Source organism: Lepidochelys olivacea, assembly GCF_965140295.1.
Source record: "Lepidochelys olivacea isolate rLepOli2 genome assembly, chromosome: 5".
NCBI lineage: Eukaryota > Metazoa > Chordata > Testudines > Cheloniidae > Lepidochelys > Lepidochelys olivacea.
Window position 1 is genome coordinate 107,025,859 of NC_140415.1, and position 26,195 is coordinate 107,052,053.

At 40.0% G+C, this 26,195-nt stretch overlaps 1 protein-coding gene across 2 annotated transcripts in view; it reads right to left on the reverse strand.

Annotated features, from left to right (window-relative positions):
- PTPRD (protein tyrosine phosphatase receptor type D) overlaps nucleotides 1-26,195 on the reverse strand; it is a 1,732,979-nt gene that overhangs the window by 1,112,203 nt on the left and 594,581 nt on the right. For both annotated transcript variants that reach the window (XM_084628881.1, XM_084628884.1), the window contains one exon: nucleotides 5,097-5,140. The gene's annotated coding sequence lies outside the window, so the exon portion shown is untranslated. The remainder of the gene's footprint in view (nucleotides 1-5,096; nucleotides 5,141-26,195) is intronic.

The window sequence follows — 26,195 nt, forward strand, 5'->3', positions numbered from 1 at the left end:
TGTTCTAAGATCTAAGGGTTTGGGTCTGTGGTCACCTATGCAAATTGGTGAGGATTTTTACCAAACCTTCCCCAGGAAGTGGGGTGCAAGGGTTGGGAGGATTTTTGGGGGAAAGATGTTTCCAAACAACGTTTTCTCAGGAACCCAGATAAAGTTTGGTGGTGGCAGTGGAAGTCCAAGGGCAAAGGGTAAAATAGTTTGTACCTTGGGGAAGTTTTAACCTAAGCTGGCAAAAATAAGCTTAGGAGGTTTTCATTCAGGTCCCCACATCTGTACCCTAGAGTTCAGAGTGGGGAAGGAACCTTGACAATTTCCATTCCATTTTCAAGGTTTATAATTTGGCTGTAAAAATAAGCTTCAGGCTGATGCACACAAACTCTCAATTCTACCTGGGAGTAATTTTTTAACCATATTTTATTTTAAATTAATTTGGCCATTTAAAAATTACAGGTTTGGGGATTTTTCTTTTCTTTTTCCTTTCATTCCCTTTTCATTTAATTCTTTTCATTACCATGTATCAGTCCGTCATATTTATAGAGTTCTGATCACCATTGTATGTTTTGTAATATGTCCTTATCTCATAATCCACTCTTTTTACACAATACTTATTAGATATAAGCGGCAACAGTGCTTTTTGGAGTGTTGTGTAAGAACATCTAATGGATCTGAATGCTAATGCTTACAATGGATCCCTAGGCCAACAGGGAATGGCAATTCCTTGCAGTACTCTCAAGTTGCTTCAGCTGATTCAGGAGGAGCATTTTAGGGATCGGGTGGGAGCTCCATTCAAGGATGGGTTATAGCCAATGTGGGGCTTTTTTGTGGTGTGGATGGTAAGATCAGCCAGGAAAATCCTACAGGACCTCACACTAAAATAATATACCATGGTATAATTGTCTTATTATTAATTATGATTGTTATTATTATTTCATTATTAATGCTGAAGCAATCTATTTCTTTGAGTGTCAATTATTTTCAAATGATAGCTGAAAAAAAAGACGCAAGCAATTCATAAGCAAATACTTGGCAGTGGCAATTCCTCATGGCTTTGCCTACTCTAATTTGAGTCATACTCAGCATAAGCACTACTCTCTGCTGCACACTGCCCTTCAGTCCATGTTTGTGTCAGTTTTGCCTATCCACATTTTGCCACACTTGGGTGGGAGGGGTATGCATTTTCCTGTAAAATTTTATGATACATATGAAAGCCTTTTCATATCCAAAAGGGGCTCAATTTGTGTCTGTAAGATACAGCTCTGTGTTTGGGACAGTGCAGGAGGACATTGCCCTGTGGGAGCTCATGGTGGTTGCATGCCTCAAGCAGTAGCAATGACTCCTGGAGCTTCCAGTAGCATAAGGGGAGTGGAACTGCAAGGACCCCTTGTATGGCCGCTGGGGAGTAGCAGGGGTGATGATATATCTCTGCCGGTTTCTTAGGATAGGCTAGTGCCACCACTGGTGAAAACATCACTGTCTTGCGCTTGGGGTGGGAAGTATCAGGACTTCAGTTGTGCCCAGCCACAGAGGTGCAAGAGGGAGAGTTTCCCTTCTTTTTGCACTCAGTTTGGCAAGCATAATTTGTCCCAAAGGATGCTACATCTAATACTTTCTCATAAAGGAATAGATTATTACTGTTCTGACTAATAGTATCTATCACCTTAGACAGACAGACAGACACACAAGATATGGTGCAATTTCCACCACCTTTGAAGCAGGAACCTACCTAAACTTAATTACAAAATAATTTTAACATGATTTTAACCCACTCCCAGACAACAATGGTTAGGCAAACTTTTCCAGTGGTGTATATCATATTGCCTGTAGGAGTTTGGACAGAGATTGTGTTTCATAGCACCTGGGGTCCCTTTGTCTTAAGAGTCTCCTATCTCATAAAGCAAATATACAAAGTGAGGCCTCAATATTTGTGGTTTGACAGAGCAGCATGATATTAGTCTAAGGCCTGCTGCCTTTCAGTTCTCTTGTTCTGCTCTTCAATAAGAAAGCGTGAGGGGTGCCGGGGGGGCGGGGGTGAGGGACGGGGCAGCTCAAGGTCCTGTTCTCTCAAATTTGAATATTCTGTTGATGTCTTGTTTAAAAAAATTATCTTTGTTAAAGTTGGAAGCTCCCACTGTGGTTTAATTTTGTTAAGAGTTCTTTGGTTTTAAGTGCAATAATGGATGAGCATGATGAATTACACTGTCAATATAAAAGAAGACTGTATATCTGTTGTTAACATATTGTTTGGGTGTTTAACTCAGTGAAATAGCTTAGTGAGAGAAGTTGCTTAAACTAATATAATTTTGATTGGTTTAAAAAACTAATCTACCTTTTTTGTGAACCAAAATTCTTACTTATAAACGTTCCTGGTTCATACAAATGAGATACTGGCTGAAGCCTCTGTCAAAATGTAGTTACAGGTAGCATGCACACTAATGTCCATTGTGAATAGTAAGCAGTGGAACTCAGGGAATCTGCTGATTTGGTGAAGGTAGCACAGAAATAGTGATAGCTTTCTTGCTCCAGCTATCCTTTTTAAAGGAGAATTTGAGCTTCTGACAGGCTCAGGCCCAGGCCCAAGGTAAATCCTCCTGTTCATAATGAACACATGTTCCAGTTCTGAAAGCCCTTTGCATTTTACTGACTCCGTCCTTCAGACCCCAATGAACCTTAGCTGGCATGGTCAGATACCCTACGGGTCAGATACCTTACACCTGCACTGCTGCATTATCAGGGAAGAGACCAAACTGATCAAGATGGTGATTATTTATTTATATGACTGTATGCAATGGGGTTCTGGCTGTCAGAAACAAATGATTCATATGCCTGTCTATTGTTTATTGATGACTATTGCTGCTAGTTTTGTTGTTTCCTGGGTAATTCCTAGGCATTATTTCTATAAATGAATGAAATGTAAAACAATTCTAGCCAGTAGTTGGAATAAGTGATATGTATGTCTGTTGCATCGTGGTGTTTATATCAATAGAATAGGCCGTTAGGCATAACGCCTCCACATTTCCCTGTATTAAACCATTTTTCCCTCCTGCATTGACATAAATGATTCACCAGTGTTATTTTCACCAGCATAAAGTGGAGTGCATCAACACAGCATCTTTCTGAAGACAACGGTCATTTCAGAAGCTAACCAATCTCTTTTTGACATAAAAATGGTGGGACATCTAGCTCAGATTTTGGTCTTATAAATGCCATTACATTTTCAGAGCAATGACTTTATGGTATGCTTTTTCCTTTAGAACTTTACCCTTCCTTCATTGTGGATCCTATCTTTGATGCCTTTGGGATATGAATTTCTATGAATAAGGCTGACCCTCATTGTTTAATTGCCTTGGAACAAACAAGAAAATACCTCAGCAAATGTAGGATAGTCAAGGGACCTTAGAAAAAATACATTTAAGAGCCATGTTCTGAACTATTATATATTAGCATAGCTCCAAAATCAGTGGAGCTTTGCCAGCTGGCTCTTGGAGTGCACTGTAAATGTAACAAACTCTAGTGAATGCTCACAGAACACATCAAAGAGAGGCAATTGGACATCATTAACAATAGTGTTATAACAAGGATTTAAAGGCAGATTGTCAGCTGGTGTAAACTGGCATCGCTTCACTGACTGTAATCGTGCTCTGACAATTAACATGTGCTGAGGAACTGGCCCACAGTGTTTTAGTGGTAGTACCAGGCTCCGGGGTCCTCCTATATTAGGGAAAGGGCAGAATGAAAGGATGTCTGCTCCTGACCCTCTTCTAAGTGCCATGCACAGGGGACCCTCCTCCAAGACAGCTCCGCTACATCTAGCCTCCATACCATATTCAGTAAAACTGCACTTATTCGGCTATTTTGGGAACTTCTGCTCCCATGGAGACAGGGACTGGATTTTGGTCTAAAGTCCAAATACTGATTCCATCAAATCAATGGATCTATTGCAAAACCACCTTTACTTCATCATTTATATTTGAAGAGCTATTGTGATTTTAGGTTAATAATTCAGTCTTACTGCATGGTCGAATAAGAGAACTAGAATAATGACTAGCATCAGGTGCTGTGTTTTTATGTAATATCTCTGGAAAATCAATATTATTTATGTTGTATTGCATTTTATTTCATTCCCTACCAAATGCCATGCCAAAGCCCTGTCACAACAGAGATTTATGCCTCTATCCATTCACTTGCTCTCTGGCAGTTCTCAGATAACTGGCACATATTTCCTTGGGTATGTTCAACCCATAACGACATTTGAACAGTGGCAGTAAATGATATGCATTAGGGATGAAGAAAAATAAATATGCAAAAGGCACAACAAAATGCTAAGATGGAAGCAATATTTCAGTTTTAGACCTCATGAAGTCTAATGCGTGTGATATGAATCCTATATTACCATTTTCATTTACTGTATTAACAAGTCAGTTTTAGAAGTACAGTAGAGAGAATACAGTTATTGCACTCTGAAGTTGAAATTAAAAGGAGAAAAGCGTGGAAATTAACATGTAGAATCTACATGTAGATTACACAGAAGAATATGTAATTTGTGAGCACTCTTTTGGCTATAAAGCATATACACACACACACACACAAACATAATTGAAAAGGCAGCAATTACCACTGATGAGTGCATTTAACCACACCACTTTTTCATAATTCTCTGATGTTTTTTAGCTCATGTATCCTTTGGGTACTTTCTAGTGGGAAATTATTTTAAGGAACAATAGAAGTGAAGACTGCCTCTTTTTTCAGGCTTTTTAGGAGCTCTTGAGAAACTCTTATTTATTCTGGTAAGAGTTTCACATTTACTTTTACTCACTGAAAGCTTATTAATACTGGTGTCAGAGGTACCAATTTCAGCACTTCTTACTCAAAGCTCTCACTGAAGTCAAAGGGAGTTTTGCTTGAATAAGGAGGGTAGAAGCAAGTGCACAATTTAGCACACATGCTACTGTGGACTCAGTGGAGTGGCTTAATTTTTCAAATTCATGCACAAGTTACACTGAATTTAAACTCATAACAAGTCATTAAAATCTTAAAATCAATCACACTATCTAACCATTATAAAAATATGCTCAAATTTAAAGAACTGTTTAACTTACTCTTCTCCAAGGCACATCCTGTTGTTGTCTCTCAGGATAGAGTTCTAAAACAAAAAATTGAAAAAGAGCATTTTATATCACCACTATTTAAATTAATTACTGTATGAGATATTTTCTCTTTTTATTCAGAATCTTGTATGTGAAATAGCACTTGTTTTCTGCAACAGTCCTTTGAAAGAATGCTTGTTTATAACTATTTCAAAGGATTTATATAAAATTAGGTCATTTAATGAGAGCATCAGCAATGAAAATACACAAACATCAAAAGAGAAAAAAAAGTGCAACTCCTATTAATGTTACTAGTAGTAGCACATACAAATGGAAGATAAAATAGGCCCTTCTTAGTTCACAATTTGGAGATGGTTGACATTAAAATGATTATTTTTCTTCTCATACCCATTCACGAAGAGCTAAGAGGTCTTACTGTAAATGCAATTCACAAACAAATTTTATTGTAAGAGTTTTGTGCTATAGCAGAGAAAAAATTTCCATACCACAATTTTCATAAACTAAGTAAATGTTCAATGCTGTTCATAGATTTGGAGTTTTAGAGTAAGTCTTAGGGGAGAAGGATTCATGGTCAGAATGCAAGTGAAAGAGTCCAGAATGCATGACAAATTGTGTTGACATGTGTTCTATTAATAAATATTATATATAAGTTATGACATGACTGAATATGCAATTTATCACAGTGTAGTACACTTGGAGTACATATAAGAAACAATTCATATAAATCCTAGTTTTTCTGATACAGGAAGTAACATCATAACTGTCATAAACAAAGTGGATGAAAACAAGGGGTTAAAATATACTAAATCTTTTCAACCTATGTTGACTATACAGGTAGCTGTGAATTCAATCATTTTGGAAAAGACACCAGGAAGCCTGCAGCGGTGCTTTCATGAGATCTTTGCTTTTTTTATAGGTTGCAAAGCTGCAGTTAGTCCTGTTCTTAAAACAAGTAATATACTTTGTCCAGCTATACCAAAAGGAGGATAGGAGATACTTGATATGGATTTAATCAGGCCGCAAATTTATTATTAAATTCCTGGAACTATCTGCCAGATAAAAGTGTACAGTTTATTTTTTAATTACCCGGGGGAAGAAGTGGGCTTCCATGAGCTCCCCCTCTTTCTACATCTGGGTCCCTCCAGCAAATCCATTGCTGGGACCTTACCATCCATCCCCCATCGTAGGATAGGTAAGGTGGGCTTTCAGAAAGGGGGGTTGGCTCCCTGCTGTTCCAACCATAGGAGCCCCAAACCCCACACAATTCCATTCCTTCAGCACCTCCTTTTAAAAAGTCCTTTACCAAGCCATTTATCTGGTCACTGGATGCCTTCCCTATGGAGTACCTGCACTGGACATCCGCCACAAGGAGGCACCAGCAATTAGCTTGGTTGTGTTCCCCCCCTACTCCCTAGCCTGCTGAGTGGAGAAAGGGGTTTCCAACACCAGAGCTTGCACTTTTAAAGCCTTTCACCCTTACATACCAAAGGGGTGAGTCAGTGCTGCAAAGCTGACCAACATCACCTCTTTTGCAGCAGTTTCTGACCTTGTTTCCCCCCCACCCTTCCCCGCCATAAAGCACTACTGTCTTCCTCTGGCAAGCCTGGATAATGGCCACCTGGCTTTCAGTGCAGGGCCATCATCTCCCTACATAAACACACTTCCTTAGGAATTTTACAGAGTTTTGGATTTTTTTAAAATGCTTTTGCAGTTCACCTTTAAGTACAGTGACTTGATCTTGTCACTTGACATGTCAATGTCTCAAGCAGGGTTTGCTGATCAATATCTAATGGAAGACATGGAAAGAAGTACAGCATGTTCTGCATTAATTCTGGAACTACATTTGTAGGGGGAGAGGTATTTGAAATGAATGATAATTCTAGCAACTTCTTCAAATTCCATTTTTAACCCTTGTCATAAATATAAAGGGAAGGGTAAACACCTTTAAAATCCCTCCTGGCCAGAGGAAAAACCCTCTCACCTGTAAAGGGTTAAGAAGCTAGGATAACCTCGCTGGCACCTGACCAAAATAACCATTGAGGAGACAAGATATTTTCAAAGCTGGGGCGGGGGAGGGTGGAACAAAGGCTCTCTCTGTCTGTGTGATGCTTTTGCCGGGAACAGAAAGGAATGGAGTCTTAGAACTTAGTAAGTAGTCTAGCTAGAAATGTGTTAGATTTCCTTTTGTTTAAATGGCTGATAAAATAGCTGTGCTGAATGGAATGGATATTCCTGTTTTTGTGTCTTTTTGTAACTTAAGGTTTTGCCAAGAGGGATTCTCTATGTTTTGAATCTGATTACTCTGTAAGGTATTTACCATCCAGATTTTACAGTGGTGATTCTTTTACTTTTTTTCTTCTAAAATTCTTCTTTTAAGAACCTGATTGCTTTTTCATTGTTCTTAAGATTCAAGGGTTTGTGTCTGTGTTCACCTATGCAAATTGGTGAGGATTTTTATCAAGCCTTCCCCAGGAAAGGGGGTGTAGAGTTTGGGGAGGATTTTGGGGGAAAAGACATTTCCAAGTGGGCTCTTTCCCTGTTATATATCTGTTAGATGCTTGGTGGTGGCAGCAATAAAGTCCAAGGGCAAAAGATAAAATAGTTTGTACCTTGGGGAAGTTTTAACCTAAGCTGGTAAAAATAAGCTTAGGGGTTTTTCATGCAGGTCCCCACATCTGCACCCTAGAGTTCAGAGTGGGGAAGGAACCTTGACAACCCTGAATTCCTTTTAAGTTAGAAATCTGCAAGATCAGCTGAAGCACAACAAAGGACTGGTAAATCAAAGCACCTAAAACCCAGAGGCCTAACAGTACAAATTGAAGGAAGGGTGAGTTTCTCTCAAGTGGACACTGCAAACTTGTTACCACTTGCAAGCATGGCTTTCCCAAATCACTATAATACACTACACAACAACTATCCTTGTCCTTCGGCAGACCATGCATCTGTGTAGAGTCACACAGGGATGAAGGAACCCAATCCCTCAATTTCCTTGAGACACATCAGCCTCCTCTTTAACGGCTGCTTTCCATATCGCCTCTCCTTTCATCCCTCCCAAGGAGAGTTTAGGGAATGAGAAGCTTAACCTACAAATAGTTTCACTGCTGCCCTCCACACACTTTCCCTCTCCTCTCCACCCAACTGCTTACCAGGCTAGGAGTTGAGTGGTTACTTGTTTGGAAAAGCAAATTTGAGGCACCTCAGGAACAATGAGTGAGTACCAATCTTCAGTACAGGAGACTGAAAGAAGGAGAGAAACCACAGTAGTAAGTGCAAGCTTGAGCTCTAAAGAAAAATGTGCCACAAACTTCCTTTCCCATTTTATTGACTGTTCAATGGAAATGAACAGGTCTTAATGCCAACTGAATGGTATGTGATTTTCACCTTGAAGGAACAGAGCTTCTTCTGATCTTGCTTACACTAATTTAAACCAGAAATAAGCCACTGAAGTCAATGGTATTACCCTGGTGTAAATGAGCTCAGAATCTGTCCTCACATGTCCCTGGAATTTTAAAAGAATTAATGCATTTTGAACTATTGTAGGACTGGGTGATATCAAACAAAAATGAAGAGACTGATATCTATTATTATGGATAATCTTTTACACAATGTCCTAAATGCATGTGGCATTGGAAAGTTGGAAAGTCAGTGCCAAAGAGTTCATAAGATTCCTTCCACACTATTTATAATACAGATGTGTGTTCATAATGTGTTACCAAAAAAAATGACATTGTGAAGAATTCAAAACTTTATGAAACAAATTGTTGACAATTTGTGTGAAATTCTATTAAAAACTTTCCGTCATTTTAACCCATCCTTGCTTACAATCATTCTACTCACTTCAGTTGAGTTCTGTACAGTGAAACAAATACAAATCCAATATGGTTTTGTGGAGAGAAAGTGAAGAGAAAGGCAAATACATCTGCAGGTGCAACTTGCAAACACACAAACAATTACCCATGTTCCTCTCCCATGAGAACAGTTATGAGGTGAATATCTGTGTTGCAGATGAAAGGCACTAGATAAGAGGTAAGCGTTAACTATTATTAGGAACCTTATTAATAATCATTATGAATTTTTACATTTATTTTAAACCTACTACTGTATTTTTTAGAGTTTCTATGCCATTCGGGTAATATTTTCAAAGGCACAAATAACAATTAGGTACCTAGTTTCAACTGACTTTCAACAAAAATTAGACATTTGTATCTTTTAAAACCTCTCCCTTAGAGACTAAGGGTACATTTTCCAAAAGAACCTGAGTGCCTTAGGATGCTAAGTCATATTGTAAGTCAAAGGAATTTGGGCTCCTAAGTCACTTGGGCCCATATTTTTATATGTATTTATCATAGAATCATAGAATATCAGGGTTGGAAGGGACCTCAGGAGGTCACCCAGTCCAACCCCCAGCTCAAAGCAGAACCAATCCCCAACTAAATCATCCCAGCCAGGGCTTTGTCAAGCCTGACCTTAAAAACTTCTAAGGAAGGAGATTCCACCACCTCCCTAGGTAACGCATTCCAGTGTTTCACCACCCTCCTAGTGAAAATGTTTTTCCTTATATCCAACCTAAACCTCCCCCACCTCAACTTGAGACCATTACTCCTTGTTCTGTCATCTGCTACCACTGAGAACAGTCTAGATCCATCCTCTTTGGAACCCCCTTTCAGGTAGTTGAAAGCAGCTATCAAATCCCCCCTCATTCTTCTCTTCCACAGACTAAACAATCCCAGTTCCGTCAGCCTCTCCTCATAAGTCATGTGTTCCAGTCCCCTAATCATTTTTGTTGCCCTCCGCCAGACATTTTCCAATTTTTCCACATCCTTCTTGTAGTGTGGGGTCCAAAACTGGACACAGTACTCCAGATGAGGCCTCACCAATGTCGAATAGAGGGGAACGATCACGTCCCTCGATCTGCTGGCAATGCCCCTACTTATACATCCCAAAATGCCGTTGGCCTTCTTGGCAACAATGGCACACTGTTGACTCATATCCAGCTTCTTGTCCTCTGTAATCCCTCGGTCCTTTTCTGCAGAACTGCTGCCTAGCCATTCAGTCCCTAGTCTGAAGCGGTGCATGGATTCTTCCGTCCTAAGTGCAGGACTCTGCACTTGTCCTTGTTGAACCTCATCAGATTTCTTTTGGCCCAATCCTCTAATTGTCTAGGGCCCTCTGTATCCTATCCCTACCCTCCAGCGTATCTACCTCTCCTCCCAGTTTAGTGTCATCTGCAAACTTGCTGAGGGTGCAATCCACACCATCCTCCAGATATTGAACAAAACCAGCCCCAGGACCGACCCTTGGGGCACTCCACTTGATACCGGCTACCAACTAGACATGGAGCCATTGATCACTACCCGTTGAGCCTGACAATCTAGCCAGCTTTCTATCCACCTTATAGTCCATTCATCCAGCCCATACTTCTTTAACTTGCTGGCAAGAATACTGTGAGAGACAGTGTCAAAAGCTTTGTTAAAGTCAAGGAACAACACGTCCACTGCTTTCCCCTCATCCATAGAACCAGTTATCTCACCATAGAAGGCAATTAGATTAGTCAGGCATGACTTGCCTTTGGTGAATCCATGCTGACTGTTCCTGATCACTTTCCTCTCCTCTAAATGCTTCAGAATTGATTCCTTGAGGACCTGCTCCATGATTTTTCCAGGGACTGAGGTGAGGCTGACTGGCCTGTCGTTCCCAGGATCCTCCTCCTTCCCTTTTTTAAAGATGGGCACTACATTAGCCTTTTTCCAGTCATCCGGGACCTCCCCCAATCGCCATGAGTTTTCAAAGATAATGTCCAATGGCTCTGCAATCATATCCGCTAACTCCTTTAGCACTCTCGGATGCAGCGCATCCGGCCCCATGGACTTGTGCTCGTCCAGCTTTTCTAAATAGTCCCGAACCTCTTCTTTCTCCATAGTGGGCTGGTCACCTCCTCCCCATACCGTGCTGCCCAGTGCAGTAGTCTGGGAACTGACCTTGTTCGTGAAGACACCAGAGCCAAAAAAAGCAATGAGTACATTAGCTTTTTCCACATCCTCTGTCACTAGGTTGCATCCCTCATTCAGTAAGGGGCCCACACTTTCCTTGACTTTCTTCTTGTTGCTAACATACCTGAAGAAACCCTTCTTGTTACTCTTAACATCTCGTGCTAGCTGCAACTCCAGGTGTGATTTGGCCATCCTGATTTCATTCCTGCATCCCCGAGCAATATTTTTATACTCTTCCCTGGTCATTTGTCCAATCTTCCACTTCTTGTAAGCTTCTTTTTTGTGTTTAAGATCAGCAAGGATTTCTGCATTTTTAAAAATATCTCCCACCAGCTACAGATTTCGGTGCTGGATTTCAGTTTACTGGCCATCTTGTTCTATGTATGAGTTAGGCACCTAGTTGCTTTTACAAATCCCCCCGTGCACCTATCTGCATTTTTAGATACCAAAATACCTTTGAAAATCTCCATTCCACAGTTCAGATTTGAAGAAGTGGCAGCATGGCTAGACAAATGTTTGTGAAATCAGTAGTTATCATGGAATTTTTATAATAGACACAGCATATGAGGTGTTTTCATCAAAATGTTCTTCCAATAGAACTGGGGCTAGTGGGGAATTTCATAGATTCCAAGGCCAAAGGGACCATTGTGATCACCTAGTCTGGACTTCTGTATAACACAGGACATAAGAACGTCCCCAAAATAATTCCCAGAGCAGATCTTTTAACAAAAACATCCAATCTAGATTTGAAATTTTTCAGCGATGGGGAATCCACCATAACTTTTGGTAAATTGTTCCAATGGCTAATTACTCTCATCGTTAAAAAATAATGCCTTTTTTCCATTTTGAATTTGTCTAGCTTCAACTTCCAGCCATTGGATTTTGTTATACCCTTTTCTGCCAGACTGAAGAGGTCCTGATTAAATATTTGTTCCCCATATAGGTACTTCTAGACTGTAATCAAGTTACCCCTTAACATTCTCTTTGTTAAACTAAATAAATTGAGATCCTTGAGTCTATCACTATAAGGTGTTTTCTAATCCTTTAGTCATTCTTACAGCTGTTCTCTGAACTCTCTCCAATTTATCAACATCCTTCTTGATTTGTGGGCACCAGAGCTGGACACAGTTTTCCAGCAATGGTCACACCAGTGCCAAATATCAAGGTAAAATAACATCTCTACTCCTACTCAAGATTCCCTTCTCTATGCATCCCAGGATGGCATTAGCTCTTTCAGTCACAGCATGACACTGGAAGCTTATGTTCAACTGATTCTCCACCATGACCCCCAAATCTTATTCAGAGTCACTGCTTCCTAGGATAGAGTCCCCTGTCCTGTAAATATGTCCTACGTTCTTTGTTCCTAAATGTACACATTTATATATATCCATATTAAAATGCACATTGTTCCTTTACACTGTTTTACCAAGCGATCCAGATCACTCTGAATCCGTGACCTTTCCTCTTCATTATTTAACTCTCTCAATTTTTGTGTCATCACATGTGGTCTGGGGTACTGTACCTACAGATGATGGGGACATGATTGTGTTCCATAGACTTAAGGCCACTGGGCAAAAGTGAGTTGTATTTACAGAATGTAATTTCTTCATAAAGTTGCAGCTGGGGGTCTTTAAATCAGATCTGAGTATTGTGCACTGAAATGCATGAGCTGAGAGGTGTTACTCAGCAGTATGTAATATTTACTCTCTAAATCAAAGGTTAGAGAAATGGACTAAAAAACTATCAAAATTAAACCTCTTTTGAAAATACATCAGTTACTATCAAAAGGCTTAAAGTATTTAACCTTTAAAGCAAGAATGTTTGCCTGGTATTGATTTATTAGGTATTACAAGCTAAGAAAACATGCTGTGTTTCAGTTTGTTGATTGCCTTCAAGGATCATCTTCTTTACAAAGGCCAGCCAGCTAGGGAATACTTAATTCCTCAGAATAGCTTGTCAATTAAAGGCAAATATACACAGTGAAAAAAGCAGGAGGGCTCAGGGTGAGGGGAGTTAACTAGAGAGTTATTTTGAATATCAAAATCTTTCTAAGAGCTGAGAGTTAAATCATAGAATGGTACCAGCCGACAAACTAAGACAACACATTACAAACACTGGCATAATGAACATTAATAAAGGAAGCAAGGAAAGGTAATATTTTCAATGCTATATGTTCATATGCATATTTAGTCATATTCTAGAAAAAATAAGATATATTGGATCAAACTCTATCCTCAGATACAAGCCACAATGTCAACATGAACTCAAAACTGTAAACTGGCTTCACTGGGAATTAAGTTTCCGTATTGTATACAAAAGCAGAATTTGTTCCTTTAAATATTATCTGGCTTAGAGTAGAACTAGAACTCAAACTAGTCACTTCCATGCACAGTGCATTACACGTTCATAAACATCTACTCACTAAGCAACTGCTATGTCAAAAGCCACTGACTAGTTATGTGGTAATATACACAACAAATTATCTTTATACTGACTCTTTAACCATGTATTATTGATTACAATACATTCTCCCTCCCCAAAATATTTAATATTCAAAAGTTATGTAGTCCTTTTATATAAAGGATGTTAGAACAAAATCAGGCAATGGCTGATGGACATGTTATGAAAATCTGAAGAAATCAGAAATTGGTCTCCCCCATTTTCCACCTTTGCTAAAATAGTTCCAACCAGTAAAAATAATATGTAAGGCATGTGGATAAACAAAGAGCAAGTCACAGAAGATTCTTCTGGTAGTAGCAATCACTCACTACAGAGGCTCATTAGGGAACTGTAGGGGCAACTATATCATCATTTTATCACATAAATCATATATCAAAGGTAACATTCATCATAAAACATAAATCAAAAATCAAAGGTAACATTCAGTAGACCTAAAAGTGCTTTCCCACTGTGCTTCTTGTGACTTTAAATATGGAGGAGAGGTGTTTTAATTCCTGTTTCCCACCCCAGCAATTCTTGACAGTAACTAGTTATCCAACTGCACCCCATTCCAATATTTGCCATTATATACAGGAACAACGGAGAAGTATGTTAGCTTGAGATTCTGGTTAAATTTAACAATGTTAACAATGTTTTGATTTTAAAATATCAACTTTCAAATGCAGACTTCAAAGTTAACAGCTCAGAAATGAATGGGGGCTGTTGTTTCAAGCTGTCTGCAGATTTGGACACATATCGCTACATTGGTTTATGCTTGTTTAATTTTCTGAAGATTATCTTCACAATCAGGCTAGAAACCATTTTTGTTAATAAAAAATTAGATTGTGCAGCACAATTAGGCAGCAAATAAAAGAAGGATAATTGTGCAGCTGCATAATCATGCCTACACAGGGCTCTTTATATGTTTGCATGTATATGATAATAAAAGTGAGTTTATAGTCACAGTGTCTGAACTTGTAAACACAATAATTCTTTAAAAATAAAAAACCCTACTTTACTGTACTCTAATAACTCTTAATTTTATGCCCCTGTCAAGAGCGCTGCAAGCTACTGCTGTAACCAATGAGAGCAGCTATGTTAACTTGCAGTGACAGTAGTGTTGGAATTATGCCTGAGCTGACTCCTATTAGCTCATAAAGGAGCATCAGTACCTCCCAGGATGGTGGGGTCAGACTATGTGTAAGTGGTCTGTATTAGTTCTGGCAGCTGAATTCTACCTCTGAGTGATAAATGGTAAAGGCGCAATATTATCAGCCTGAAATACTGACATTAACACGTCACTCCACTGTACCATCAATAGATTACATGGATGGTAAGGTAGTATTTGTCTGTTGCTCCCTTTAAATTTTTCCCAGAGATAATCTTGTCTGTGCAAGTCCTGTAAAGCACAGAATTAACACAGGCACATCTCTACTGATAACATAGTTATCTCTATGAATTCACTTGAGGGCATTTTTCACTATGAGTTTCATTTTGTGTTTGTCCTTTACGTGAACCTACTGTAGTCTTCTTGAAAAGAGCACACACAACAAGAGCACTGTTTAGCACTAACTAAATGTAAGCTCCTTATTTAATTTTTTTTACTTTCCAGTATTATGAATTTGTTGTTTATCTTTGTCACAGTTCGCAGTCTAACTCTACCTTTGACACCTATTAGTCTCTTGAGTGTACCCCCTTTTAGGTCTCAGGCCTCAAGCCATTACATCTCTCTGTCTCTGGGGGTGGAATCATGTGATTTTCCCACTCTCAGACAGGACCTCTTTGCACTGAGGTCCTCTGGGATGAACCATGATTATGTCATGAGGCCCAAGGTAGGGTCAATACCAGAAGTTCAGTTCCTTCCAAGAGATATGACCAATGACATACAGTAACCAGACATCCTTCTTGAAGCAAAGTGTTGTTTATTTAGAACCAAGGGATTTCAGAGAAAAAGATCTTAAAACCATATAGTGTTTAGGATTACTGTCCCCTGTAAATCTGGGGACGCCGCAGCTGCTTCAGACTTTCCTGTAGGACCTGTCTCCATAAATTTCCCCATCAGTCTGTTCTCCTCAGGAACACCTCATTGACAACTCCACACTCTCTCACTCTCCAGAGAGTCTGTTTAACCATTTAGTTCTCTCTAGGCATCCAGTCACGGCAAAACAACAGTGCAACTATGTCTGGAACCTGAAAGTAGTATCTACTACTGAAATAATTCAGCCATTATTTTTTCACCCTTCCCCTCTCCCCCACCATTAACCTAAATCAATACATTAATAGAGGAATGCCCAGTAACTCAGTATAACAACACATGGATTACCTCACTAATCCAGGGCAATTTGACAATTTGGGGAAGAGGCACAGAATTTTGGGACCTTCTTATACCCCCAGGCCAGAAAAAAAAACAGGTACCGCTAAATGAATCTGCCAAGGAAAGGTCAGCCTTCATCACACATCTCGGGCTGTATGAATTTAATGTACTCCCTTTCGGGCTGCGAAATGCACCCGCCACTTTCCAAAGACTTGTAGATGGTCTCCTAGCGGGATTAGGAGAATATGCAGTCGCCTACCTTGACGATGTGGCCATATTTTCGGATTCCTGGGCAGACCACCTGGAACATCTACAAAAAATCCTTGAGCGCATAAGGGAGGCAGGACTAACTGTTAAGGCTAAGAAGTGTCAAATAGGCCTAAACAGAGTGACTTACCTTGGACACCAGGTGGGTCAAGGAACTATCAGCCCCCTACAGGCCAAAGTGGATGCTATCCAAAAGTGGCCTGTCCCAAAGTCAAAGAAACAAGTTCAATCCTTAGGCTTGGCCGGTTATTACAGACGATTTGTACCACACTACAGCCAAATCGCTGCCCCACTGACAGACCTAACCAAAAAGAAACAGCCAAATGCTGTTCAGTGGATCGGAAAGTGTCAGAAGGCCTTTAACAAGCTTAAAGCGACACTCATGTCTGACCCTGTACTAAAGGCCCCAGACTTTGACAAACCGTTCCTAGTAACCACAGATGCGTCCGAGCGTGGTGTGGGAGCAGTTTTAATGCAGAAAGGACCTGATCAAGAATTCCACCCTGTAGTGTTTCTCAGCAAAACACTGTCTGAGAGGGAAAGCAACTGGTCAGTCACTGAAAAAGAATGTTATGCCATTGTCTACGCTCTGGAAAAGCTACGCCCATATGTTTGGGGACAGCGTTTCCACCTGCAAACCGACCATGCTGCACTGAAGTGGCTTCACATCATCAAGGAAACTAACAAAAAACTTCTTCGGTGGAGTTTAGCTCTCCAAGATTTTGATTTCGACATCCAACACATCTCAGGAGCTTCTAACAAAGTGGCTGAAGCACTCTCCCGTGAAAGTTTCCCCGAATCAACTGGTTAAAATCGTCCTTGAGATGTGGAAAATATTGTTAGTCTTTATGTACTTGGTAGTATATTTAGAGATGCATGTGTCTTATTAACTCTGTTTTTCCTAGAGCTCCAGGAAGAAATCCCAGCCAGTGTTTCACCCTAGCTGAGATTTGGGGGGCGTGTCATAAATATAAAGGGAAGGGTAAACCCCTTTGAAATCCCTCCTGGCCAGGGGAAAGCTCCTCTCACCTGTAAAGGGTTAAGAAGCTAAAGGTAACCTCGCTGGCACCTGACCAAAATGACCAATGAGGAGACAAGATACTTTCAAAAGCTGGGAGGAGGGAGAGAAACAAAGGGTCTGTGTGTCTGTCTATATGCTGGTTTTCTGCCAGGAGTTAGTGCTTGAAGCACTAGGGCTGACCATCTACACAGTTTCTTACAACTACCTCCTTTACACTGGCAGGTCTACTGGGCCCTGACCCCCTAGTACAGGGAAGCTGGTGTCAGGGCTCCTGTGTTCTCTGAGGGTTCCTAAAACTTTTTTAGCAAGTCCTCCAATCTCAGCCTACTATGACAGGTAGGTCTGAGATGCAGCCACACTAATCATTAGGGACATTATATATTCCCCCACAGTTAGCTGAATCTACAGCTGGGATAAAGCTGTATGTCCCCAAGCACACACTGTAGGTGGACCATGTCCCAGTGGAGGCCCTGGAGTTGATACAGTCCTTCACAAAAAGAAAAGGAGAACTTGTGGCAACTTAGAGACTAACAAATTTATTTGAGCATAAGCTTTCGTGAGCTACAGCTCACTTCATCGGATGCATTCAGTGGAACATACATTGGGAAGATTTATATACATAGAGAACATGAAACAATGGGTGTTACCATACACACTGTAACAAGAGAGTGATCACTTAAGGTGAGCTATTACCAGCAGGAGAGTGGTGGGGGGGACCTTTTGTAGTGATAATCAAGGTGGGCCATTTCCAGCAGTTGACAAGAACATCTGAGGAACAGTGTGTGTGTGGGGGGGGAAATAGTTTTACTTTGTGTAATGACCCATCCATTCCCAGTCTTTATTCAAGCCTAAGTTAATTGTATCCAGTTTGCAAATTAATTCCAATTCAGCAGTCTCTTCTTGGAGTCTGTTTTTGAAGTTTTTTTATTGAAGAATTGCAACTTTTAGGTCTGTAATCGAGTGATCAGAGAGATTGAAGTGTTCTCCAACTGGTTTTTGAATGTTATAATTATTGATGTTTGATTTGTGTCCATTTATTCTTTTACGTAAAGACTGTCCAGTTTAGACAATGTACATGGCAGAGGGGCATTGCTGGCACATGATGGCATAGATCACATTGGTAGATGTGCAGGTGAACGAGCCTCTGATAGCGTGGCTGATGTGATTAGGCCCTATGATGGTGTCCCCTGAATAGATATGTGGACACAGTTGGCAATGGGCTTTGTTGCAAGGATAGGTTCCTGGATTAGTGGTTCTGTTGAGTGGTGTGTGGTTGCTGGTGAGTATTTGCTTCAGGTTGGGGGGCTGCGTGTAAGCAAGGACTAGCCTGTCTCCCAAGATCTGTGAGAGTGATGGGTCGTCCTTCAGGATAGGTCGTAGATCCTTGATGATGCGTTGGAGAGGTTTTAGTTGGGGGCTGAAGGTGATAGCTAGTGGCATTCTGTTATTTTCTTTGTTGGGCCTGTCCTGTAGTAGGTGACTTCTGAGTACTCTTCTGGGTCTGTCAAAGGGTCTGCCCTTATCTCGAGTCCCCTAGGCCCATTGTGTCTATCCCCTTTACTTTAATCTGGACGGTGAGATTAGCTGGCCCTGGTAAGCATGCTTAGGCCTTTGCAGTCCAGACTTGCCAAATGCCATCACCCTGGTGGCTGGTATCAGTGCCTATCCCCACCTTCTGGATAAACCTTTTTACATGGGCCATTCCTGTTCCAGCCCCAGGGGCTTCCTTTTCAGAGACCTTGTTTGGTCCAAAGATTCTCAAGCTGAGTACAGTCTGGGTTGCCCCAGCTCCTTGGACTGAGTGGTCCATCACCCCGTGATTTCCTGGATCTCTTGATCCCTGGCAAGTGTGGACCTGGGAGGAGATGTTTGGGATGCTGAACCCCTGGTCATGTTTCCCATCACCCAGAGCCAACTCCCTGGCCCCATGAAGTCCCCCTCGATGTTGCCGCAGCTGTCACCCATTCAGAAGTTTCAAGAAAGGGCTCTAGGTAATCTCCCTGAGTCTGACCAGTACTGTACACATTACTGGACCTGTCCCCACCAGATCCATAGCAGAGAGCCAAAACGTCGTAGGAGGCCGGAAGAAGGTTGTGACCTGTTCCATCTGCTGTTGCTATTGCTGGTGAGCGGGTAAGTCTCAGATGACCTGCTGTGGCTGGGTGGCCCTCTGCTGTCGGATCTGCTGTTTCCGCTGGGCATCATGCTCCACCACCCTTTTGAGGAGTTGCTGCGTATCCATAGTGTTGCTTTGTGTGTGTGGGTGTTCAAGCCCTGACCTGCTCCCTTCCCAGGGGCTAGAACTGGGCCTGCATTCTCCACCAAGTGTGACTGGGTTGTCACTGCAGTGCCCACTTGTGGCCTGTAAGGGCATGACTCACCCAGACACGGTTCTCCACCAGAAGGTCGCAGTCTCTGTAAGGTCCAACGTAGCAGTGCTTTGGCCTTCCAGCCAGGGCATAATTTAGCCCTTCCCCTATCAGGGTGCTGTGGTCCGAAAGAAATCAGGAACAAAATAAATAACAATTCATACAGGGTCCTCTGCTCAAACCTGGGAAAGGGAAGGATTCTACCCTTCTATTCAGGGCTTGTCTTTACACAGTCGATACTTCACCAAACATCCAGGGTCTGGCCATCCCTTCCAGCAGAGTTCTGCTTTCCTTCCTAGACAGCCCTGAATTGGGCTAGCTCTCCCTTCTTTTAATTTGCCTTTCCATGACACACATTTGCTCTAAATGTAGCAGAGCAGGGTCAGTTGGGTCTGCAGGCTTTCATTAACTCACTTAGTGCCAATGTAGAGCCTATCTGTCCCATCATACCATGCTTATTTGTGAGATGTATAATTCCAATATTTCGAAAACAAGGACAGAGCATATCAGGGCTTTCTATGATTTTTTTGCTGTACAAAAATGAAACCAAACACCATCCTAAACAAAAACCCCATCCAACAATAAAACAAATGACAACAGAACCATTTCAAACAAAGAAATAATAATGAAAGTATATTTCACAATCTCTCTGTTTACTGTTTACTTCCACTACACAGCACTCCAGTCGTGACTTATTTGAAAAACATGTACAGTATTGCCTTACAAATGCACTGTTATCAGTTCAAACAATTAAGCTCTTCTCACTTAAATTTTGGGGTAAAAAGGCTTTATCCCATGAGGGAGAGGGGCACACCAAAATGATAATGTAAACAGTGAATTAAATTATGCTTTCAGGAACAGATCTTTGTCCCACTGAAAACAATGGAAAAACTCCAACTAATTTCAGATAAACCAAGAGGTAGCTTTAAGGTGTTTTTAAGACACAAAAACATCTTTTGCTTTAAGAAAAAACAGTGTTTTACATTGTCTTCATATATTTTATAATAAATAATTAACCAACCAACATGGCTACGACAACACTGCAAATAATAACTGTACACATATACAGACCCTTTTATCTGACATGATCCCAAAGCACTCAGCAGACTGTATTCATACAACACCTCTGTTCTATGGCTTACTTAGTACTAGTTTAATTTAATTTTCCCTTGAGAGAGTGCTGCAGAGGGCAGCATGTACAGCCCCTATAGCTGGTATGGAATTTCTCCCCATCTCTTAACAGTGAACACTCTATCCTCCATAGACTTGGTAGAGTGGAGGTGACACTCTATAAAGGGAATCAAGATTTTTTTTTTTTATTTCCACAAGTACACAGGAAAGAATAGGCCAAAGAGGAAAAGACAGCTTTAGAGGGAATATAAATGGTGATGTAAGTTAAGATGAGCAGGCAAAGAAGCTGGGTTGTTGTAAGAAAACTAACCAATAGGACGAGGTAGTAAGGTAAAAGGTAAATACTCCTGTTGGATGCTTTTAATGTCACCACATTACCCTATCACATCCCTCATAATGTATGTTCCATTTCGTACACACACACACCAGCTTCCTCACTTTCTACTTAGCCCATTTATTTCACTTCTAAATTTAGCTCCAAAAAGATAAAATACAAAGAGATCACATTTCAGAGGGTTGCGTACTCCTAATAATGTGCAGCCATTCCACCTTCTGTTAGGATTCTGTCATATCTCACAAATTAGGCAGGGTTTATCCAGACCTGTTCTGGGCTAGAAGACCTCAATATGTATCACTTTTCTTTCTGAGTTAGCATTATACCGATGCCCTAATATACTAATGCCCTTTTGGATGCTACATATAAATAAGGTCCTGATCACTGGTTGCACCATGGCACATTCCTCCGCGCCTTTCTTTCTTTAAAAAAAAATAAGTAATGTATGCTAACCTTAGTGTCCTGGATCCATTCCAGCTTGTGTAATTACGTTCTGTATATCAGGATTTCTCCTGCAGTTTCAATTAGATACAGTGTTCTTTTTCACTGTCCTAAACTGATGTGTAGTGTTGCTGTTCACTGTTAAACAGCTGCCACGTTCCACTCAGAAGGTGCCTGAATTTTCATTACACATTGATATGATCCCTATATGTAGCAATGATTTCAGTTTAAGAGCTATATTGTGGCTTTTAAGTTACAGGCAGAATCAGAAGGAGAAAGGGAGTGGGGACTGAGCAGGGTCCGTGCATCCTCAAGATTTCCCAGAAGCACTTTGGATGACTGAGTCAGAAGCCTCTGGGGATCCTGTGGGATTATATCCCAGAACATTGTTCTATTCTTTTGTGCTTGTCCTTAACAATTTGTTCATGTTCCCACTTTTTGCAGGATTCCTTTTTGATTTTCAGGTCACTAAGAGCTCCTCATGGAGCTACATTGGCCTCTTACTATTCTTCCTATCTTTCCTTTGCATAGGGATAATTTGCAATTTTGCCTTTAATATTGCCTCCTTGAGAAACAATCAGCTCTCCTGAGCTCCTTATTCCTTTATATTTTCTTCCCATAGGACCTTATCTATCAGTTCTCTGAGTTTTCTAAATTCTGCTTTTTTGAAGTCCATTGTCCTTATTCTGCCACTCTCATTCCTTCCTTTCTTCAGAATCAGGAAATCTATAATTTCATGATCACATTCATCCAAATTGCCTTCCACCTTCAGATTTGCTACCAATTCCTCCCTGTTGGTCAGAATCAACTCTAAAATTGTTGTCCCACTGGTTACTTTGTCCACTTTCTGAAAGAAGAAGTTGTCTCCAATACATTCCAAGAACTTATAGGACATTTTCTATTTTGCCATATTACTTTTCCAACAGATGCCTGAGTAGCTAAAGTCCCCCCTTACTATCAGGTCTTGTGTTTTGGATATTTCTGTTGTTTGTTCTAGATGCACCTCATCCACCTCTCTTCCTGATTGCGTGGTCAACATTAGACCCCTACCATGACACCACCCCTATTTTTTGCCTTTTATCTTTACCAAGAGACTTTCAATTGCCTCACACCTCCTTCTGGACCTTAGAAGAAGTGTATATATTCTTGATGAATAATGCAACACCTCCTCCCTTTTTATCCTGCCTGTCCTTCCTGAACAAGCTACCGCTCTATACCAATATTCCAGTCATGAAATTTATCCCAACAAGTCTTTGTGATGTCAATTAAATCATAATTTTGCTTATATACTAATATTTCCAGTTCTTCCTGTTTATTCCCCGTACTCCTTGCATTTGTGTATGGACACTGAAAAGGTTCAACAGATTTCTCCACTTATTTCCCTCTTGTTGCTACTATGACACTATTGTAATTTTCCATGTCTCCCCCAACATCTAATCCTCCGTTAAAGTTGCTCCCCCCCCTTTTTTACACCTATCTGTGGGCTTTTTCACCTGCCCAGTTTGAACCTAGTTTAAAACTGTCCTCACTAGTTTGGTGAGTAACAAAGCAAAGGCCTATAATACAGCAAAAGCTTTTCAATATATATGTGTATGGGCTACAGACATACTCTTATTGCAGCATGCTGAAAAAACTACAAAAGTGAATGTACTGCAAACCAAGTGAGATGCATAAAGACATGCTTATCCATAGGAGAGTCTCCCTTCAGTTTCCTCAGTCCCATATCAACAAACCCTGCTTCCAGTTTGAATTATTTATTGTTTTTTTTTCATTAATTTTTAAGCTGTATTAAGTTTTAAGGAAGCAAAATAATGGCCAATTCCAATTACACAAACTGTGTATACATATGGGGAGATGTATATTGAAATAGCCTCTTTGGGTGGTTAGGATTGCTCTGGTTTCTGTGCCCACATATCTAATAGTCCAGATATATGTCAGGTCTGTACACTCAGAATTTAACTGAAGTACAACTTCATCAGGGCAGGAGTTGTGTCTCTGTTTACAATACATCAGTACAGCATCAAGCACAATGTCAGCTTTTCAACAACAGCCATGACATTCCTTATCCCAACAGGGTAAGACATTTCTTTCCATTTCAGAATAAGGAACAGACAACATCTCATGAGCACCAAGCAAAACATATCAGAAAAATAAAGTCTTTACTGAGGTTCTTATGTGAGGCATATACCCTAGCATATAAAATTTATTTCATAATATGACCCATAAGGTTGAAATCTTCCTTTTCTTTTCACTAATCACTTCATCTTTCAACAAGATTTGTTAGACTACTGAGTCATGACGAATAATTCTTTATGTACTGGGATACTCAGTTCATACTGATGAACTAACAAATTAAAATGTAATATTAAACTATGACACTGAGAATATTAAGGACAGTCATTTTGATGTGGGAAGGAATCCATAATTAGACCAAGATTTGCCCTTTAATTATAACATTATCACACTGATCATGTTGACTGAAACACAGTTTGGAGGAAATAACATTAAAAAGTCAAGAAAGCTATCGCACATTTTTTCCTAAAGCAGCCATATTTCGTTACACTGTACAGAGGGTTATAAAGCAATCAAATATATTTTGCCATCCTCGTCTCAGACTAAGGTAATTATTAGTCTGAGGGCTTTTTTCCAATCTCTCTCCTCCTCTTTTTTTTTTTTTTTTTTTTTAAAACTGCCCAAGAGGAAAATGAACTGCAGTACTTATCAGCTCAATGCATACACAAGTGATACTGAAGGCAACTGGCCACGACTGGAGCAATAGGTTAGTTGCAAATCCATTAGTGATAAAAAAAAAATCTACAAATTTAGGTTAGAGCTGAGTGATAACTGTAGAAAAGCCACAAAACATGACAATGTAATTTGCATTAATACTGGATCAGACTCACTCACAAAAGGCCAACTGATGGGTGAAGAATTTCAGTAAAATGACCGAAAACAGTTTAAAAAATGTCTCAGACCTGTATTTTATTTGCATGTACTACAAAGAAAATATCAATTTAAACAACAAATTGATAACTACAAAAACAACTTTCTGTAACGATGTGAGAATGCTTTAATGATGTTTAACTCTGAATTTCCTTTCTTTGGGAGCTTAAGGCTGTCAGGTTGGACAAAGGTTTGGTAGTCTGGGATTTCAGATGTTTCTTCCTTTTGTTTGGTTTACAGAAACCATTATAGTTATCCAATGCCAAAAATGGAAACATCACCAGTCTCTCATTTCTTTGACACCTTTTTAAAGTATACTGTAATGTTTCCAGAAAGGCCGATTTCTATCCTAATTTCAAAGTGTGACCACTTTTGGATACTTCAGACAATCTAGATGACAAAATTTGATTAACTGCTTCTTCTGCCAAGGAAAAATATTACTTGAAAGGGTGTGTGGGGCAGTGCGGGGGGGGGGGGGGGGCTTTCAGAGTAGATTAAACTTGAAAAATGAAAGTATTTATTTAAACAAAATAAGTGTAGTTTGTAAATACTTTCCCATGTTTTCTTTGATCTTAGCAAATATTTGTCTTTAAACAAAGGTAAAAGGCCAGTTTATCTTTTCTGAGTCTACATTTTGTCACAATCTTGGTTTTAGGATATCATATGTGGTTAGCAATGCCACAGAAATAATGGTGATGGCATTTTCAGCACTCCATGATGAAATAGTGGAAGTACCTAAAAGATAGGCAGCCCTTGTTCAAATAAAAACAGCCTAAATTTCCAAAATGTACCATTGACATTAGATGTCTAAATTTGTGGGTAACCAATCTGAGAGCCCTTAAAGTGACCTCATCTTAAGAGATCAGTGCTTTCTAACCATGTCTTTTTGGGTGTTTGTATGTACACATTAAAAAACTGATGAACCCAAATTCGCTAATTACTTTTGAAAATACAGGCCAAATAACTTTTGGAATTAAATGAACAAATACAGTTAGAAACCATACGATAGCAAAACATGAAAATTAAGTAGGGAATTATGTATAGAAATGATAGTTTAAATGTTTTCTTCCTAATATTAAAGTCCCTCTTTTAAAGGAATGGCAAACTTCGTTAACAAATTAAAAGATCACCAGAAAAAGCACAGGTGTACGGGGAATATAATTGCTGCTACCAACAAAGAAAATAAACACTTAACAGTAAAACAGAGAGCTGAGAAATTCAGATGTGTGTACAGAAGGTTAGCATCCTCTTTCTGCCTGAAGGGGAAGAAGAATTGGATTCCTATGCCTGTTTTGAAAAATGGATACCAAGAATACTTAAACCTGAATGTCAAGTGTTGCGTGTGTCTCCTTTCAGTTCACAAGGTTTGTTTTTTGTTTTCTGCTCTCTCCCCGCCCCAATCCTCCTTTCTTCTCTTCTATTCTGTGTGAAGGATGCTGTGACATTGCACTCCATATGTTTTCTGGAAATATGCTTATGAGTGTGAATAAGATGTAACTGGAATATGCTTTATGCAAAAGGTCTCTTGTAAGGTATCATAACAAAGGTTATAACCCACTGAATATATTCCTCCTATTTGTACGTATGTATCATTCTTGTATCTGAAGCTAGAAATATGAAGTTTAACTCTGAGATCCTACTGTAATTATGCAAAGTGTGGGCCATTAATGGTGGTTTAGAATCGTCATTAGGATAAGTGGTTGTAAATGGCTCTGTTTACTTACAAACTTTCATGTGTACATGTGGGCCAGCCCAGGAAGAATGGAGGCTGGGGTCTCACAGGACATGTGATCATGTCACCTGATACTGGAATCCATCTTAAATCTGTTACTTTTCCATTT